Source organism: Temnothorax nylanderi, unplaced genomic scaffold, assembly GCF_030848795.1.
Source record: "Temnothorax nylanderi isolate EJ_2023f unplaced genomic scaffold, tnyl_v1.0 TNYL_tig0016_pilon, whole genome shotgun sequence".
In the NCBI taxonomy this organism is placed as follows: Eukaryota; Metazoa; Arthropoda; class Insecta; order Hymenoptera; family Formicidae; genus Temnothorax; species Temnothorax nylanderi.
In genome coordinates this window covers 203,057-224,766 of record NW_027249078.1, presented here as the reverse complement: position 1 = coordinate 224,766, position 21,710 = coordinate 203,057, and the positions used below count along the sequence as shown (strand labels likewise).

The 21,710-nt window shown below is 41.4% G+C and overlaps 1 long non-coding RNA gene across 4 annotated transcripts in view; it reads right to left on the bottom strand.

Annotated features, from left to right (window-relative positions):
* Positions 1–2,000: 2,000 nt before the first annotated feature.
* LOC139768403 (uncharacterized) overlaps positions 2,001–21,710 on the bottom strand; it is a 60,086-nt gene continuing 40,376 nt past the window's right edge. Inside the window, exons 1-5 of one of the 4 annotated variants that reach the window (XR_011717350.1) lie at positions 3,809–5,038; positions 3,595–3,719; positions 3,284–3,466; positions 2,907–3,027; positions 2,001–2,596 (exon numbers count right to left, since the gene is read on the bottom strand). This is a non-coding gene — a long non-coding RNA (uncharacterized lncRNA). Of the gene's footprint in view, positions 2,597–2,906; positions 3,028–3,283; positions 3,467–3,594; positions 5,039–21,710 lie in introns of those variants that run through there. The other 3 variants (XR_011717349.1, XR_011717347.1, XR_011717348.1) reach the window with 3 other exon arrangements.

Sequence of the window (21,710 nt, the reverse complement as noted above, 5' to 3'; positions counted from 1 at the left end):
ATCTTATTTAATCGTTTCGTTTTAATGTTGATGAATATTTTACACTGTTTATTGATTAATCGAGCAATTGATTAATCAAGTAATCAGAATTGATTAATCCAGTAACCAAAAATTTTTATTCCGATTACTTGATTGATCGAGTAATCAAAAAATTCTTATTCCGATTACTCGATTAACCCTCAGTTACCTCACCTGGGTCTGAGAGACCCTGCACATTGTTAAAAAACGTGCAGGGTTTTTAAAACATTCATAAAACCCTTGTATCTTTTTTTAGTCAGTACTACATTAATTTGAAAAAAAGCAAATTTTTTCGCTTTTTCAGAAAAACACGTCTTCCTTTTTTTTAAAATAACATTTACATTTTTTAACTTGGAATAATCTAACTTGCACAGTCTTGTAGATCTTTAAAAGACGCATCGATTAAAAAAAAAAAGACTTCAAATTGATGCATTTGTCTTGAAGATACAAGCTGGAGAAAACGGCAGGGGTCTCTCAGACCCTGGTGAGGTAATATCGGGGTGTAAAAACGTAAGGTAACTGATGGTTAATCGAGTAATAAAAAAATTATTATTCAGATTACTTGATTATATATATATATATATATATATATATATATATATATATATATATATATATAATCGAGTAATCAAAAACTTCAACTTTCCCTATAGTTGCAATGCGTATCGCGAAAGAAGTTTTTCAAGTAACAATGAGTTAAAAATGGTTTTTCGGAAAGAGAATCCCTTATTTCATAAGGTACACAATTTCATGGGAAAGAAAAATTCTAACCATTTGAAAAAGCTCTTCAAAAAATAAGCTTTGTTCTTTAAAATGCTGTTTTAAAATTGATTAAATTTTTTTTGCACACATTAAAACAATTAAAAATGTGACATTTGTTGGCGAGATAAAAGCATTTCATAACTTTTTTGAACAATGTTATTAAAAAGTAACGAAAATAATTGTCGAAGTAAACATATAACTACTAGATTTGGCTTCGGATTGGAGCCATGTTGTACTTGATTTAGAATCCGACATTCTGTGAATATTTCAATTTATTAAATTGTTCGTCACCCTAATGAAATGAACTGAAATGTTCACGAAACGTACGATTCTAAACCAAAAAGAACATGGCTCCTAATCCGAAAGTCAGATACAGTTTATTCACCGCGATGAAACATCGCAAAAGCCAGAAATATCAGACATAACTAATTTTTGGAAAACAGCAAATAATAAGAAATAATTTATTTTGAACGGATTATTACACGAGAGAAATAAATACATAGCGATACATGAGAAATAAATTGTATTTTACCTCTGTTGTTTTCAGTAAATTACTTATGTATTGTGTATGCTGTGTAATTTTCAAACTATTTTCACTGACAATATCATTTAAAATATTATATTACGTGAAATATGAACGCTTTATTAAATGTAAGCAATCGCGCGCGACACTCTCACTGCGCGCGCATAACTTTTCCTTTTCAATGTATTAGATATACACTATTAGGAAATATAAACATACAGTTGTTTGTTTAATATTGTGATAATATTAATACCTACTTGTGTATATTCCTATGCACTATAATTGCAATATGCTTTACAATTGTGTAAAACGTTATTTTTGAATTATAATTTTTTATTAATTGTCGAATTGTCAAATTAACAATTGTTTAAATTTTTTTCATAACGGAAGAGATTACCGTTTTTCATTTAGAAAATGAAAAACAGAATTATTATTGTAAAAATAATATTTTTCCTATATAATTTTACTATATTTATTTGCTATTATCAGAGTAAAAAGTAGACAAATATACTCTAAATATACTAATATATATACTAACAGAATATTTTCTAATTTTCTATTTGGGACAAATAATTTAATTTTTAATTCAATTTTTCTTGTATTAATTACAAGTTATTTTTCTTAATTCCTAACGGAACTTTGAAGAAAGAGGTAGACATATGTTGGCAAAGAGTGTATTTCTATTATTCATTTATCATTTACGCTTCTTCTATTCTTTATTTCTTTAATTATTTTACATCTTTTTATGTATAACAGAATGTATTTCCATTTACAGATTTATTTACAGGTACGAAAAGAAACATACGAGCGGCGAGTACGATTCTCGCGGCTGGCGGCATTAGCTATAGCTATAGCGAGAAAGAAAGAGACAGCAGAATGTATGTCTGCATTCTTCTACCGCCGAAGCTGGTAGAAATCGGTCCGAGTTTCGGTTTAAGCCAATCAACTTGCAGCTCTTACAGAAAAGCAGCAGTTTCATTGGCTTAAACCGAAACTCGGACCGATTTCTAGTATCGTGTACACAAGGCTTTAGTGAGGTACCACAGTGAGGTACTTTCGCTCGGACTTCGGAGTTATGCTAAATGCTGCGTTCCCGAGATTATTTACACGCTTAACTTTATAAGCGTGATGTCATTTATAGACAAGATTTTTTACACGCTTAACTTTATAAGCGTGATGTCATTTATAGACAAGATTTTTTACACGCTTATTTCCCCACGCATCCCTACGTTAAAATTCACCGACACCGATGCGCAGAAGCGGAGCTGTATCTGCAACGTTGCTACGATGATTCTGTAACAATCAAACATATAATCCAGATTAGAGCAGGGAAGAAAAGAGACAGTCTTTATTTCGAAAAATAATTACCGAAGGTAAAACACGGAATTCTATATTTCTTTTAATTAAATAAATTTAATAAAAAAACACGTTTGATTTCTTGAAAGTATACTCTATTTACTGAACACAAGAATTCAAAATAGAATTTAAAAAATTAAACTCTTTTTTAATTTCTACTCTCTGACTATCTTTACTATTCGATTGAAAAACCGATTGGTTAAACTTTCCGCGAAAGACACAATATGTATAAACCAATTATATTTACCGCATGTTATTCCGCCGGCGCCTGATGCCTCTTCCAGGCCTCCACCTCCTCTCAGGCTGCTCGGGATGTCACTCGTGTTCCCTCGATGCGAAGATGATGCTCCTTCCCGCGCGGATATTTTCTGTAACATAAAAATAATCGAATCGATTAAATACGTGTCACGCGCATCGAACATCTTATTCGTTATTCAGATTAATATTATATTTTAAATTACTTCTTCGAAAAAGGTTTCTACGTTAGAATCAACTTGAATCAAATTTTTCAAAATATTTTTTTTTACTAATTTAAATTCCGAAACACGGTTTAATGTAGGAACTGAATAAGCACAAAGAGGGATTCTATAATATCTTAAAAAAAAAATGAAAAGTAACACTTACCAGAAGTGGGGCGGCAGTGTGGTCTAGTGGTAGAGCGCTAGACTCGTAATCTGAGGAACCGCAGGTTCAAGTCCACTAGAGCCATGTAAACATGGAATGTTTTTCCGGCAGCTGCGCCCCTCCGTGCAAGATAGGCTCTTGTGCGGAGAAAACTGGGCTCCGTCTTTCGGAAGAGACGTTAAGCTGTTGGTCCAAAGGGTTAAAGTGAGAGGAGAAGGGTAGTAGTGTAAAGGTTTGGGTAACGTTCCTTATAAAAACGCCTTGCAAACCCTGCGGGGATAAGCAATAAAGATAGTTTATGAGTTTTTTACCAGAAGTGTTGGTACGCCGATGCCCGATGCCTATCCTAGGCCTCCTCCTCCTCTCAGGCTGCTCGGGATGTCAGCTTCGCAGGATTCCCTCGCTGCTCCGATGTCATCTTCTGCGTCGTTATTTTCTGAAACATTCAAATGAACGATTCGATTAAAGGTGCGTTCGGGGAGACGCTATTAGCGCTGACAACGTCATTCTATCTCTGTTACTTACTGAAAGTTGAACAAAGACAGAGCACGCTTATAGCGCTAAAAGCGCGCTCCCCGTAAGTAACTTTGTAAGCGTGGTGTCGTTCCGCAGACAACGCGACGCGATAAGTTTGTAGCCTAACTAACTTTCGAAGCCGGGGGTGTCGCTAAGCAGACACGACGCGACGCGATTACTTTATTGTAGCCTAACTAACTTTCGCGGCCGGGGGTGTCGCTAAGCAGACACGACGCGACGCGATTACTTTATTGTAGCCTAACTAACTTTCGCGGCCGGGGGTGTCGCTAAGCAAACACGACGCGACGCGATTACTTTATTGTAGCCTAACTAACTTTCGCGGCCCGTGGGTGTCGCTAAGCAGACACGGCTTAATATTAGCCTAACTAGCCCGTGGGTGTCGCCAAGCAGACACGAGTTTAAAATTTATTATTTTCTAACTAGCCCGTGGGTGTCGCCAAGCAGACACGAGTTTAAAATTTATTATTTTCTAACTAGCCCGTGGGTGTCGCCAAGCAGACACGAGTTTAAAATTTATTATTTTCTAACTAGCCCGTGGGTGTCGCCAAGCAGACACGAGTTTAAAATTTATTATTTTCTAACTAGCCCGTGGGTGTCGCCAAGCAGACACGAGTTTAAAATTTATTATTTTCTAACTAGCCCGTGGGTGTCGCCAAGCAGACACGAGTTTAAAATTTATTATTTTCTAACTAGCCCGTGGGTGTCGCCAAGCAGACACGAGTTTAAAATTTATTATTTTCTAACTAGCCCGTGGGTGTCGCCAAGCAGACACGAGTTTAAAATTTATTATTTTCTAACTAGCCCGTGGGTGTCGCCAAGCAGACACGAGTTTAAAATTTATTATTTTCTAACTAGCCCGTGGGTGTCGCCAAGCAGACACGAGTTTAAAATTTATTATTTTCTAACTAGCCCGTGGGTGTCGCCAAGCAGACACGAGTTTAATATTTATTATTTTCTAACTAGCCCGTGGGTGTCGCCAAGCAGACACGACGCGACGCGATTACTTAATTGTAGCCTAACTAACTTTCGCGGCCCGTGGGTGTCGCTAAGCAGACAAGACGCGACGCGATTACTTACACGCCTAACTTTCTAAGCGTGGGGTGTCGCTAGGCAGACACAACGCGACGCGATTACTTACACGCCTAACTTTCTAAGCGTGGGGTGTCGCTACGCAGACAACGCGACGCGATTACTTAATTGTATAGCCTAACTATAAACTATCGAAGGCGGGTGACTGTCGCCAAGCAGACAGAACGCACGCCACGCGATTACTTAATTGTATAGCCTAACTATAAACTATCGAAGGCGGGTGACTGTCGCCAAGCATACAGAACGCACGCCACGCGATTACTTAATTGTATAGCCTAACTATAAACTATCGAAGGCGGGTGACTGTCGCCAAGCAGACAGAACGCACGCCACGCGATTACTTAATTGTATAGCCTAACTATAAACTATCGAAGGCGGGTGACTGTCGCCAAGCAGACAGAACGCACGCCACGCGATTACTTAATTGTATAGCCTAACTATAAACTATCGAAGGCGGGTGACTGTCGCCAAGCAGACAGAACGCACGCCACGCGATTACTTAATTGTATAGCCTAACTATAAACTATCGAAGGCGGGTGACTGTCGCCAAGCAGACAGAACGCACGCCACGCGATTACTTAATTGTATAGCCGAACTATAAACTATCGAAGGCGGGTGACTGTCGCCAAGCAGACAGAACGCACGCCACGCGATTACTTAATTGTATAGCCGAACTATAAACTATCGAAGGCGGGTGACTGTCGCCAAGCAGACAGAACGCACGCCACGCGATTACTTTGTAGCCTAACTTTCGGAGCGACGGTGTGTCGAGCCGCAGACAACGCGAGCGCGATTACTTAAAGAGCCTAACTTTCGGAGCGACGGTGTGTCGAGCCGCAGACAACGCGACGCGGGAGTCTGGGTGGCCGAAGCCAACGACAGACTCCTAAGCAGGGCAGCCGGACCCCCGGTTTTCTGTCAGGGTTTTCCTTCCCTTAGGTCGGTTAGGAGAGCCTAAGCTCCTCCCTCACGGCTCCGACCAGCCGAGCGGACTTTTTATAGAGGCCGCTTACCTCGCGAGTCCTTAAAAGGACTCCCCGGTCCACGACAGACCCGTAGGGCTGCCGTAGATTGCGGTACTGGTGTGCTCGGGTACTCCGGGTGCGCAAAACCCGTAGTGGAGGGCTCCCCCGTGCCCCTAAAGGGTCCGGGAGGACTCCCCCACCCCCTGGAGGGAAGATTTTTTACACGCTCAACTTTTCCCCGCTACTTCCCTCTCTACGCCCTAGCTTATTATTGACGGCACTGGTCTGTTTTTATATATTGTCAAGTTTGCCAGTTTAAATTTTACCATGCACCGCACGGCTCTGACATGTTCCTCCGATACAAACAATTAACAAATAATGCCGTTTAACAAGTATTTTACCGTTTTGATTTTGACGCACAAATATGTAAGTTTCTGGTTTATATAATTTTTTATGGATTTTTATTTATATTTATTGTGGAGTGCTCAATTTTTGTCGTTTAGTTTTTAGATTCGGCGTAGTTTGGGCATTATGTCAGACAAATTAATATTTGTGAGTAGTGTATTACGCTTGAAAAGGACCGGAATCTGCGGTCGAACGTACCGTTTTTGTGATCAATAAAATTTGGCCAGTTGGATCGATCATAATACCTTTACTAATTTTTAATTATTCACTGGCAACTCAAGTTCTCAGGTTTTCTTTCTTATTTAGTTCAATATCCTAAAAAACATGTATATGTATATAACAATGATAGGACATTTTCTTGAATATAAAATATTATCAACAAACTTCCTTGACCATAACTGGCAAATTTATTAATAGATAAAACGACGTTTCGGTTCAAATTCGGACCCTCTTCAGGTGAATAAAGCTCTTACAAATACATTCAACAGGCAATTCATGACACTTGACACTGTGCTCGCAAGTCAGAAACTGAAGACTAGAGGCAGAAAAAGAATTTCCCTTTTGTATTGTGATAACTTGAATAAAATAAAGGAAATATAAAATTAGAGTATCTAAGTAAAACTTACATGATTTGTGCATTGTTAGTGTGAATATGAGTCATGAATTGCCTGTTGAATGTATTTGTAAGAGCTTTATTCACCTGAAGAGGGTCCAAATTTGGACCAAAACGTCGTTTTATCTATTAATAAATTTGCCAGTTATGGTCAAGGAAGTTTGTTGATGTTATATTATATATATATATATATATTTATATACATATATATCAGATTATTCGACATAAATAAATATATAAAATATAGTATTTATATAAATATATTTATTAACGAAAATATCTCATACGTATATATAGAATTTAATATTTCCAAGATATTAATTAACTTAAAAGTATAACAGTTACCGACAAATCCAATTTCTTACAAATATTACACTCGGAAATATTAATTGTAGGCCAAACAAACAAAAAAAAACGTGTCTTCTCTTCTACGGAATTTTTTTCGGAAAGAAATTGTCAAAATAATAGGAGTATAGGTCAAAGCATGAAAATTTCTGCAAGAGTGATCAAGAAAATTTTTTACTACAATTTTTTTATGTTTATTAATTATTTTTACATCTCTACATTATTCCATAGATCGCTCTTTGATTATCGTGCAACGGCAACTCAGATTCACGCCGAGATACAGAGAAAGCATTTCCAGCGTAAAAACATCGTCGATCGCGTGAGCTAAGTGAGAGCGACAAGGAGGGACTGGAGGGAGTAATATTCTCCCTCTCGCTCGGCACTGCCGAGCGCTGCCGACACACCGATAGACCGAGCGTCACTCTGGCCTAGTTTACACCGATCACTTGATACGCGTATTAAATAGTAAATAACTAGTAAATTAGTTTGATTATTGGCTAATCAGCTCAAATATACTATTTGATACGCGTATCAAGAGATCGGTGTAAACTAGGCCTCTGTGTACAGCGTAGTGCAGCGTAGTGGTGGCTAGGAGGGGACGCCTGTACGCCGCCAGCCATCCCCACCCCCACCAGCGATGCTGCCGTGCTGCCCGGTCTTCCGAACGGCAACTCTGTCAGGTGCGGGTGAATGTTTTCAGGCAGTGGTTGTAATGCCCGTATCACACTATAGCGATTGGCGTTTGCGTCTACGTCTCTTGACCAATCAGAAAGTAGCTGCTGGCGATTGCGATTCGCGATTTCCGTTCTGATTGGTCAAAAGACGTAGACGCAAACGTAAACGCAATCGCCAATCGCTAGTGTGATACGGGCATAAGAGTGGCGCGGTATGGTACCGCGTTTCCCTCCGTCGCGGAGCGTCAAAGGGTGGCGCGGGGCCACGTCCACGACACCGAGGTGGAGGGGTACGTTTTCATTGATCCACCCCGTGCTACGGAAGCGCACCACGCAAGCACTTACGAGCCCTGAACGGAGCATTGATCTCGCCCCGTGTCGTCTCGGTGCCCTCGGTGGTACCGTCGTTTCGCCACCCTTTGGGAAAGGCTCGCGTTCTCGAAAGGAAAGGAAAAAAGAGAGAAAAGAAAGAGGGTGCTACCCGCACCCTCGCGACGATTCCGTTCGCGGCAGTAGTGACCGGTGGTGGTCGCAAGTCGCAACGTCACCTCGGTCACCCGCCAGCCAGTTCGAATCGTCCTCGGGGGGATTGTCGCGCCGCCGGTCTCGACTCTCGGCGCGGACTTGGAATCGCGGCTTTACAGGGCGCAAGGTGGTCGACGGAGTGGCGGGGGATTGGTAGCAGATCGCGAATGAGGTATAGTGGTCGTGGAGCGGGGTGCGGGTGCGGGTGCCCCGTGTCTAGTTTCCGCGGAGTCCGCTGCGCGGAAGACTGGCGCGTGGCGATGCAGTAACGGTAACGGTTCGCGTCGACTCGACTGATCGCGACAGTCGGCACCGAGGAGAAGTCGCTTTCGCGGCACGAAGTAGGCACAGCGTAGAGGAAACCCGGGGGTACGAAGTACCGCGCGAGAGAGTTCGAGGGGTGAACTCGTCGAGAGCGAAGGTCTCGGGCCTGGCGTTATCAGAGAGCGACCCTTCGTGCCGGCCGCGTTGCTCCGAGGGTGAGACGTTGAACGTCGGACACGCCGAGGAGGTGCAGGGACAACGCCAGCGGTGACGGTGCGAGGCAGAGGGTGAAGGAGGGTCGAAAGAGAGAGACGGAGAAAAATAGAAGGGGAGGAAAGAGTGGGCGAGAGTGAGCGGTGGTAGGTGGTAGTGGTGGTGGTGGTGGTGGTGGTGGTGGTGGTAGAGGTAACGAAGGAGGACATAGCTTCGAGGGAGAAGGAAACACGGCCACCGAGGGAGAGTTGAAACGAGAGGGATAAAGAGAACGATCGTTCGTGCGCGCGCGCGCGTGCGTTCGGCCGCGTCCGATTTCGCGTGTGTTAGCGCGCGTGTGCTTGACCGCGTGTCCGTGAGGCGTATGCACGCGCGTGCGCGCGCGCGCACGCGTGGAGCGTGTGTGTTGCGTGTGTACGTGTATGTGCACGAACGTGCGGCGGTGAGAGTCGAGTGAAGAACGAAGGGAGTGGAAAAGAAAGAGCCGTCGCGCGCGGTTCCACGGCTTAGGACCGGAGCTAAGGGTGGTGCAGCGCGAGAGAACGGCGGCGCGAAAAGTGATAGCGGACGTAGCGCGAACGGACCCGGGTGTGCTAAGGAGAGTAGCCCCGCGTCAACACGGGCGACGCGGCGGCCGGACACGGACACGGACGCGTCGACGGGCGACGGGCCTGTCCCCCGAGGAAGGGACCGTCGCGCGCAACGCGATCAATTTTCGTTGCGGCGCGCGGGCGGCTTAGACCGTAGGACGGACGCGAGACGAAATGACGAGGAAACCGAGGTACCGATAACCGGCCGGATAATGTTGTCGCAGAGCAAGTTTTACGCTCTCTTCATCCACTACACGTTCGTGTAGCGCGACACGGGGCGGGTCCTTGCCGCTGCGGTGAAGAATAGAGACGGAGGAGAAGAAGGAAGAAGCAGAAGAAGAAGAAGAATACGAGAAGGAATAGGTGTTGACAGTGAAGGAGAATAAAAACGAAGACGAAGGAAGAGAGAAGGGAAAATCACTTGAAACCAAAGAGCGCCTCGTATCGCGGTCCGCCATCGTCGCCCGAGGGCCGAAGGAAAAAAAGGGAAAGGAAGGCGAAATTCGTAGCGTAACGGAAGAGGAAAGAACGGAGAGGGACCGTACACGCGTGTACACACGGCGGCACGCGTCTACGCGCGCAAGTGGAGGGACATCGCGCGCGAGGCAGAATTTTTAGCGCCACACACACGTCTCGTCGATCGTTCTTCTTCTGCATCGTTGGTGTGAAAGTGCATCTCAGTGTGTCGTCTTACGGTGCTCGGTTTGCGTTACCTTTACATCTCGAGCAAGGCCCGCGTATCCCAGAACCCGCCCCCGCCCCCGCGCCCTCCCTATCTCTCCGCTCGACGTCGCAGTGCCTCTCTTCTCTCCATATCGCTACGTTGCGCTTCTCTTTTACGTTCGCAGCGGTGACTATCTACGCTGGAGAGTGTTCGACCTCCTCAACCGTAAGTGTCAACTCGAGTGTACATGTGTGTCTCCATCTAAACAACAGGAGCGTCCGAAAGTCGTCTTGTTCTTTCTTAAACATCTCCCGAACGTCTCTCGTTCATCTTTCGGTTTCGGAGTTATTTAGGTTAATTCGCCTCCACGTAACTCGTTCTACGAATCGTCAAAGTGACTCGTGCTATCTCATTCCATTTGCCAAAGTTCGGAGTGTCGAGCAAAATTTGAGGATATCGCATTTGTCGAATCCTATTCAATTAAAAAAGTTTGTTACAGATAACGTGAGAAAGTCTGACCTGTTTATATGTTTTTCCACTTAAGTATCCTACCGTTTGGAAACGGTTTGCTGCTTTCCTTCAATCAGATCGTGCGAGTTGTCCGTCTCGAAACGAATAATGTGATACTAATTTGTGATATCTGATATCGAGAAATACGTTGAAATACGTGGCAAGCTTTTGGTGAACGGATTTTTTTTATAAAAATATAAAACGGCATCTTTCCGTTTTGCTCAATTATCGTGGCAACTGTTTTGTCCTATTGTTCAGAAACAACGATTTATATCATTTAATATGAGTTATCGATAATCTTCAAAGTCTAAGAATATCTAATCAGACGTCTAGTATCAGCGATGTTACACACGATGGACTGTTTGACATTCCGTAGGACCACGGGCGTAGCTACCGTAAATATAGCACAAGTAAGCAAGCTGTAGAGGCATACGGGGGCGTACATTATAATGATACATATTAATGAGATAATCGTTGACACGTAACGTGGGAGTAATGATGGGAGTAATGATGTATTTCTCTCTCTCCATAATACATTTAAAGTGGCACAAATCCACGAGTTTGGCATTCGATGTCAGTAAGAATATAGGAAAATCTATTAGTGGCCTCTGGTTGGAGAAGAGAAATTGTCTAGAATAGAATTTCCAAGCAATGTTAAATCTCCGTCAATCTGGTTATTTAATCCTGTCAGCAACAACGGGCTGTTTTTTTAACTTAGCTATTTATATCGACGTTAAACATTGGATTTTAGTACTTAGACATCCGACAAAATGTTGAGAAACAGTAAATTTACATCTAAACGAAAGAAAGTGCCATTTCTAAAAAAAAATACGACGTGATACTCGCCATATTATTTTTTCATGTGAAAAGTCTACCTTCTTTAAACGTGGTGGTAAAAATATGTTACGTATTAACGTTGTGTAACGTTATAGCGAAAAGTTTTGGATCTGACTATAAGAGTCCCTATGATGATCGAAGTGAAGCGTGTCAGCCGTGAGTAGACGCTATGTCTGACCAGTCGTTGATTCGACCACTTCCACTGGCGCGTGCGACGCGGCGCTCGCGACGCTCCATGCAGCTCGAGGGCCTGCGTCGGCTGCGTCGACCAGCGGTGCGCGTCGCCGTTTACATCGGTAACCAGGTCTCGATTACGACGCGCGATAGGACTGGCAATCGAATCGCCAAGGTGTGTGCCACACAGGTCCCGCGTATATCGTCGCGTATACGTGTAGCGTGACGCGCGGCCCTGCCGTGGCTGCCATTCCCGATATATCGATTGACGCTGTCGCGGTCAGGGATCGGCCCGACGAGCTTGCGGGTGACGGTGATCGGCACGAGGACTATGTCCGACGCTAGGATGTACAAGAAGATCCTAAGCTCGTGCCATCGCTCTCTGACGCTCTCGAAACGATGTCGGTCAATAACGCGCGCGCGCTCAAATCTTCTTTTTGGCTAAACTATATAATCTGTCCGCAATAAAAGTGACAGGTATAAGCGATTTGTTTTGTTTAAAGACAAACTCTTTTTATGGTTCGTATATAAAACGAAACAAATATGTACTTTAGCTTTGGTGATAGAGATAGAGAAAGAAAAAAGACCAGCATATAAAAAAAGCAATTAAAAAAAAAACCCTATTAATAATAATTCATTTTTAGAGACGTACTTGTGTATAGTATATTTTTTATAAATTAATCAGAAAATTTTTGATTATTTCAGCGACAAAATATTTTTCAATAATAAGTGAAACAGAATCGATGTGTGTGTGACATACCTACAATCAATATTTTTACCAATAAATATCTAGAAATTTGAAAGTTTTTAGCAAAAATGCTTTTTTATAAACAAGTCATAGTATGTCTAATTTATTATATTTGGAAAATATTTAGGATTTGTAGTATTTAATAAAAAATGAATAATATACTTATATTGAACCTGAATGCTGTAAGATTGCTTATCTGACCAGTACATCTCGGGAACTATTGCGTCCCGAGTGAATAATGATATACGAACGATAAACGATTTCTGATTAGACATTGATTTCCGTCATAGGATTCTTGATAACAATTTGCATCGAAATTAAAATCTATCCTATCTATGTGTGTAATCTAAATGACCGGATAAGTCAACGCCAGAAAATGAAAATAGGGACGTAAAAGAAATATCTTAGATTTCTATATGGATTAATGTTCAAACACAAGGTCCTAGTGCCGTGTGCGTCCCGCTACTCGACGATATCTCGAAAATTTTGATTAGCGACGCGGAACATATCGCTGTGCACGGTTAATGAGAGCAACAAGGCCGGTTAATGTCGTTTCGATCGCCGCAATCGATCGCGTCGCGATTACGGCAATGATTGTGACATGTCTGCTAGCTGGTGACCTTCCTCCGCGCGAAAATTGTCGGTCAATACGAGCTGCACGATCCGCTTGAGAGCCGCGCGATGGTATCGATCACCGCGCCGTGCACGACGACGCCTCGGAGGACTTTCTCCCGCGAGGAAGCGTGCTACTTGCGTTGTGCTGTAACGATATATATTATACATTCTCTCGAGCAACAGACCACAGCCGCCCATCACTTTCACTCCCGTGTCGCTCACGCGCGAGTGACGCGAGTTTTTATTATCTCGCGCGATCGCCCGTTTCCTGCCGGGCGTCTCGAAGCAGGAAAAAAGGCACATCAGCACGTGTTAAGCGATTTGCGTTCCGATACCCGCGCGGTTTTTCGCTCCAAGGGCATCTTTAACTATCCGCTTAAAGTGCATTAAAAAGAGGATTTTTTTTTTAAATTGAGCGTGGAATTAGTTTGTGCGAGGATGATAAAATATTATATAGTGCTGGTCTACAACCTTGCTTTAAAGGGTATTTAAGCTCTAAGCCGTAAGAAATTGACCAATCACAATCGAGTATTCTCCTCACATTCCATTGTGATTGGTCAATTTCTTACGGCTTAGAGCTTAAATACCCTTTAAAGCAAGGTTGTAGACCAGCACTTACGATGAATAACGTTTTCCTGTCGCACAAGAAAAAAAATCTATTTTTAAATACATTAAGGAAACTCGTTATCGAAGTATGCGGTGCGATAGATTTGGAATATTTTGTGAAATGTGCGATTTTTCTCCTCGAAGTAAGCTACAATTTGATTAAAACGGGTTTAACTCGCCTTAATCGTTTAATAACGGTATCGCAATGATGGTGCCTTTATCTCACAACATACTTGAACTTATAGCAGCTCGATCCGCTGCGTAATCGTGCGTGAGCAGACGTAACTTACGTCATCGTCCATTGAAGGCGACACAGAGGCGCGAGCGCGCGTCAACTCTCGGCTCCTTTGTGTGATACGGCACTGATATTCCTATCGACGTACACCTCCATACACGCGTACACACACACGGGGGCGAACACCAGGCGGATTCCTTGATTCCGCGCATACTCGCGTGCCGTCTCGCATTCCGCGCGTATAAATGTACGAAATAGGCGAGACGTGAGAATAATTGATACGGCGCGGCGGCCGCGAGATAGTTCCTCGAGATCCCTTAAAGTTTGATAAATCATCCCTCGGCATAAATAAACGATCGATAGGGCATAATGTCAAGGGTCGCGTCATGTGCTCCGCGCGATCGCCGATTCGTGCTAAAATAGGACTTAGTTCCGCGTTAAGAGCGACACGCTCCGAGAAAAAGGGGAGCACCGGGATAACCCGCCCTGGCTACCCGCTCTCCTTTTAACGCGCCGAACGCGGCGTGGGAAGTGCTCGACGAGGATGAGTCCGTATGTAACGTCTTGCGCGATTATATAAAACTGTTCGCTGACATTTTATCAGCTGATATTATTTTTGTTTCCTTTTTTTACCTCCTCATTGCTATTTATTTTCATTTTGAAAAAAAAAGAGCGCGAAAAGAACGATTGGTTTCCATATGTTGCTAAAGTGCACTCTACGGTCAATCTCTTGCTTGTAGCAATCTTTAATTAAATGTATTACTTTCTGAATATAATTATATAAAGAATTCAGAAAGCAGATGTTAGATTCTCTCTCTCTCTCTCTCTCTCTCTCTTTCTCTCTCTCTCTCTTACTTTCTGTCTCTCTTTCTTCTCTCTTCTCTCTCGATGATTTATTAACCGTAATTATAGAAATATTACATTCGAATTATTAAGAAAAACTATTTTCTGTTAAATATGACAGACCGAGGGTGATTCGCGTGCACGAAAGCTTGCCCTTTCGTTCGGGATAAAAACTCGCCTAATTTCTGTGATTACAACAGTAGACAGTAGTCAGTAGACAGTCTTTCAAAAGTGCGCGCGCGCAGAAAAAAGGGTGCAGCAGCAGCGGGAGGATTAGGAGGGAAGAGGGGCAGGTTTTACGGGGCGAACGAACGCAACAGGTGCGCTATGCTTCCCTTCATCCGCGTCGTCCTCGAGTACAAGTGTACTCAGACGAGTACGAGCGCACCCGGGAGTGGACTCTCGCCGATTTCGCGAACGTCAATAATCTTTTATCCCTACCCCAGGGGTCATTTCGTTCTGACCGATTTGAAACGGTCGGTGCCTTATCATGTTGTTCTACCCCATTAGCGGTGAACTATTAATAAGGGATACGATGCATGTCGAGATGTGTTAGATATATCCTCACCTCTGCGCTCGCCGTTCAATGAATGATGTAAATCGTTTCTGCAGGCAACTCATTCCCGTTCGAATACATATAAGCGATATTATTATTATATGATTCAAACTTGATATATTAAATTTTTTTGTTACAAATGTAACGATTTAACGCAGATCATGGACTAAATTGAATATTTTTTACTTGGGAAGAACGGGAGGTTTTATCCATATGAAAATTTTATTTTAGAAATCAGACGATAAAACAGATATAATCTCTACATTATGATATTAATACAATTTAATATACTCCGAACGCGTGTAATAAGAATTTAATCCCTTTTTATGTGTGAAATAATCGGCTTTAGTGGGTCAAAGAGAAAGATAGAGATAGAAATAGATAGACTGAAAGAGCGAGAGAAAGAGAGAGAGAATGAGAGAGAGAGAGAGAGAGAGAGAGAGAGAGAGAGAGAGAGAGAGAGAGAGAGAGAGAGAGAGAGAGAGAGAGAGAGAGAGAGAGAGAGAGAGAGAGAAAGAGAAGAAAAAGAAGTGAAGAAAAAGAAATAGGTTACGAAATACTAAAATAATGCATTATGCAGGCTGCTTTCTAAACCGTGAAATTCCTCGTTATCTACCATTATTCTGCACTCAGCACGAGTCTATTGTATCAATCATTTAGAGAGTTTAAAGTGCCGCCATTTGTCAGTGCAACCGAAGATTTATCTCCGGTCAAGACCGCGTTATCAGATAAATCAGATATTTATTTGTAACAAAAAATCTGTAGCTATGACTAGCATTTATTATAATCCCGCATCACGATATCATTCATGATAATGTAACAACAAAAAAGATGTATCAATGAAACTTACATAAAAGTTGGGTAACATCAATATTACATCGATCTCTCTTCGATATCGGAGCAATATTTATAAATAAAAATAGAATTATTCCCCAATTTTTGTTCAAGTTAAAGTGCAAAGGATTAATCTTTTCACTCGTTCATTAACAGAAAATTCTAATTACTTTAGCTTTCAGCTTTACGTTAGCAACATTCTCCTCGTGACCAACATTTTCCTGTTTCAACTGCATCCAGTATCCTCATTAATTAATTAACTTCATTCTGTTTTCTCTAGCTGGGGAGATTACAGATGACATGTTCTGTCGCGTAATTAAAAACGAAACGACGAAATGCAGATTTCATGCGTGAAAGGGTGAGAGGGTTGAAGACGCGGGGTGGTAATCTCCCGCGGGAGGGAGTGGATTCTTGGAAGCGCAATGCCGAGCCGAACCGTCAAGAAAGTCAAGCGGGCAGGCAAGCGGGCAATCGATCGATAGCCCTCGCACGAACGCATGGCCCTGTTTCGTGCTATACTTCGCGTCGCGGTATACTTCGTCTTTTGTGGGTCGCGCCAGTGCAGAACGTCGCGAATGCAACGAATATCCACATGTACGGACGTCGTTTCCACTTCGCTCGTGCGATACAACACACAACGACCGAGTCTACTGCATTTCGAGATATATCCTCGTAACAGATTACGTAGAGATTTTCATATCTCGCGTGCCTACGCGACCGCATGAAATATTTTTCTTCCTTTTCTTCGTACTTTTATGCCCCATCTTCCCTCTCGTTTCGCGGAGCCTAAAATAGAAATAAATAACGCTAATACCAACACCATTTTGTACGAAAGAATATTTGATATATCGCATTTAATGCGCCGCGGACTTTTGTTTGTTTGTCTGACCATAAATAGCCATCACTACTTGGCGACCGTAATTGCTTGACGTGAATACTTGTTTGCCGCGATCGAAAATATTTTTCTAAAGTATCAAATGTTACTTTTCATCACTATTGCAAATATATATAATAAAGTTATTTAAACTGTATATAAAATTAGACAAATCTATAATCTGCGTATATTTAATTGATTTAAATCTTTTATAAAACTTATCATGTGTTTTGATACATGATAATGTTTTATTGGTTATTTTGGCATTTATTTCATCATATTCTTAAATGAAAGCGTTTGTAATTGGAAGTTATATTTATGAGAATTATAATTGAACTATTTGTATAAAAACTGCTCTACAAGCATTATATATTTATTTAAAAAATGCAAATATAAGTATATTCTTTGAATGCATTTGTTTTGAATTGTCCCACGCATTGATTTCTTCTGATGAATTAGGCGTTTCGTCGAAATCGTGTGAGTCATTTAGACGGACAACTCATCTAGACGATCTAAATAACGCCGGGCACACCCAGTCAACATTATCACTGTCGCCACGTCAAGCACGTCGGCGCGAAGCAATTTTCCTTCACTGTCGTTCTCTCGTCCCGGCTCGATCGGCTAGCTCTGTAACCATCTTCTCAGCTACATATAAGACAGTTACTGGATATCGACATTTCACGCATGTAATTGAATCATTGTTTTATGGAATTATATAGGAATTTAAAGTTACAGTTTACGTTATAAAAAATATTATAAGGAGATTAAATTTTTAATACGCGACTTGTAAGTAATTTCTAACAAATGCCTTATCTTTGCTAAACGAAATTGAAAGTAGCACGATGACTCGTCTCTTATTCAAGATATTCGTCGCGCAATTACTTTCATAGTTGAAACCTGCGGCAACGCAAGTTCTCCAAGCTTCGCATTTACGTAATTGAATAACTGATCTTAACAGAGCGCTTCGCTTTCCGTGTCAAATTTTTTATTCGACGGAAACTGTGAGCCGCTCTTCAGCGGAATAAATTACGTAAATATGAAACCTCGGAAACTTGTGTCGTTGCTCACGTTATTTGTATCGTATCGCAAAATCCTACACTACATTTACGCGAAACGTCATCGGTTTACTGTCGTACGTTGTAGATATTTCAATTTGGGCGACTTTAATAGCCACAACTCAGTGTAGTGAACCTCAAAACACGGTAATAAATCTTAAAAACAACGATCATTCCTTATCGCCAATCCGACATGCCATAAACTTCTTTTATTCGCGCGGTTGTTATATTTCAATATTTATCTCTTTCTCACGCCAAAGAATATCGAAGTCGAAGAACCGCAGAAGGATATTATCGAGTAAATTACTTGTCGATAAAATCCACTGAATATCTAATATTCGAAAAAGTTTAAAACATCTTGTAGGCGAATGGTTGACCAAGAGATTAGCGAGTGTTACTATAAAATGGGTACGCTAATCGATAATTTAATACAATTGATAACTTTATACAATAAATTTAATAATTTAATAGCTTCCTATTCCCATTGATACCTCAGCAATATTCCGATTTATCCGTAAATCTAAATGCGCGTGGGATAATTCGCGAACAAACGAACAATGCTCTCCGCGTGTGAAAAATTGAGGACGCAAAGAGTGTGCGCGTTTTTTAACAGCAACCGGGGAATTTCCGCTCGCGAAGCGATTGATGTTCGGATATCCGGGCAGCAAATGGACTTGCCTATTTTAGCGCATGCATCAATTCTACCCCTTTGGAATCCACGATTTCCATGCCGATTGCGAGTCAACGACGCAAATTGCATAACGCATGCATGTACAACTCCTACGACATTTGCATTTTTTTTATTTCCCCCTAGCGCTTTTTCCGATTGCGCTGTCCTGGCATTGGCGGTGGCGGAAGGCTCGGTGCGGCGACGACGACGGTAGCGTCAGCGGTCGTCGTCATGACAACGTTTTTCCGCAACGTACCCGGCCTGGTTCGTGACGTCACGCGACGTCGGCGTCGGCGTCGGCGTCGGCGTCGCCCCACCAACCGGCCAGCCAGCCGCCGTCGCCAGCAACTGGAAGGGTTTTCCTCCACTCCAGGGGTGGTTTCTGGTGGCGCTACCGTGTAGGGTTCACGAATATGGCGTTGCGATTACGCAGAATTCCAGACTAAGCTGGCTGGATGATTCATGTTCGCCCACCAGCGAGCATCTCTGAAACGTCCGGTATCGAGAAAACATCCAATCATTGGAAATCGACAATTTTGTGGAATTCGTTTCCCATTATAGAATCATCTTCCTCCCCATTATATTTTTTGTATGTTTTTTTTACATACTTAAGACTGGTGGCACCCTCCGATATCTGAATTGTTGAGATTTTCAAGAGGGATGACTGACTAGGGAATTGTTGAAAGAAACGCGTCCTCCCTTATTTTATATACGTGACTTTAAAAGATTGATGAAAATTTTTCGATAATATTATTCCGCGCGTGAAACTTTGTGGCATCACGAATTTTCGAAGTTTCGAACTGCTTTTTAAAGCTATATATATTCGTATAAACATCGCAATTCGAAACTTTTCAATATAATTTGTCAAAGGTTTGTTCTCTCGATGCAATAAATCGAGTACTTTGGTAGTTCCTTTTTAAAGAGAAAGCTTAGTGTAGGATACAAACAACTTGCATGGGACAGCTATTTATTGTATCCTTAGCAGAAGACGACACATCTTTCGATGTAGTTTAAAACAAATCGCGAGAATGCAAAGATATTGAATGCCGAGAAAAATCTTAAATTTAAATCATGCAAGATTGTCACTATTATTGTACTTAATTCGTGAGTATCATGTATGTCAATGGATATGCAGATTTTCGATAATAAAAATTTTTTACGATGTATATACCAGGATGAATCAAAATTCGCAGAAAATGTTACACAGGGATGTACCATAATTGCGAAAACATTGAAATTTAAGATAAATGTTCGAGATATCTTCGCTGTCAGGTCAAGTGCGTCAACCCAGGCTTTCGAATTGCAAGTTAACGCAATCGATATACATTCTCTGTATAAGAAGAATACATTCTCTGAATACTTAATCACTAAAAAATATTGTGACACTAATTAATCGAATAATATAAAAAGCAATTAAGATTTCGCCAGTGTCTGTTTGTGACTATTTTACAATCTACGTTGAATAGCTTGGTATACTAACATTAAGAAGAGGAGAAACATGCATTTCTGTGTTACATTTTTTAGATTTTTATAGATTCTGTGTTACATTTTATAGATTTTCTAAATATTTTTTTCCAGCCGCTTTTTTCTGACATCACATACCGAAACTCACAATCAGTGGTATATATCGTAATGCTATACGATGCGATAATTGCGCGTATATTAATTTACTGAAAATATGCCGACGCCCGAGATTGTTATTAGAAGAAACGTCAAGGCTGATTGGATCGCTGATAACTGACTCATCTGCGCCGAACCGTCTCATTTCCGCATGCATGACAGAATTGAAATGGATCGCGCATCGTTTTGTACCGACGCCGCGGATGTATGCACTATGGTGATTTATTGATCCGCAATCCGGGCAAACGACGCACTGAAAAACTGTTTTGGTATAATGCTCTCGCGTTCCGTTTGGTATTGATCCATTTATGATCATAAATCGGATTCTGTAAACTCCCAACTACCCAACAATTGCGATCACATCAAATTTAGACGAGTTATTTTATACATATAATCTTGGATTTAATATAAATCACGAACCGGTGTTACATTTTTATTTTTCAGCGGACAATTCTTAATTTGCATGAACTACTATATTAAAGTGTTTCTCACTCGACATCCTCTTCATCTTCCTATATTAAAATTCTTGATTAAATATTCCCTCCTATTCCATATTCCATATTCCGCACTGATTATATTCTAACTTTTACAGTTAATATTTTATATTAATTCTTGAATTTTATATTTTTCCTAAATCTTATAATTTTTCTGATCATATTTAAAGCTCTTTCCGCTATGATATATACGCGTTTTTTTTTACATTTAAATAAAGTTGCAAAGAGTAGACAATTTTTGCAGAAGCGTTACCTCGAATAAATTGAGAAGCCAATTGGTTACAAACGTAAAACGAAGTAAAGAGCACATTTGCGCTTTGATTAGTAAATGCGAAGAGTCAGAAAGGGAATCGGGAAACAGTAATTTCTTTCAGAAATATTACTCGTTAAGCTTGGTGTAGCCGCCCGTTTCAGTTACCGCGTATAATTTCTCGATGAAGGCCGATTTGTCGCAGATATAGTTGACCTCGTTTCTTCTTGCTTCGCACGCTGGCAGAGCGCCGCTTTTTATTGCATTTCTATATCCGTGAAATACAACCTCCGTTCAAGCGTACATTTGATTCATATCGGGGAAATTGGCTAATTATTTCGCGGCTTCTATATAATATCACTTAATGAATAATTAGAAAAATCTCTCTCGCCATTATCCCGTAATATATTCCAAAAGGCCATAAGTCAAGTTAATATCAAAATAACATTAATCCGATCTCCTCTCGATCAAACGTAAGTGTACGATATTCCGATATTGAAATATGTACAATTTCGAAGCTTCAGTATAATAATTACAAAATTGCGCTTTCAAATTTATATTAGTAAAGCAGGAAAAATTTATATTATTAAAGCAGCAATAATTCATTCTCTTTTCCTAGAAA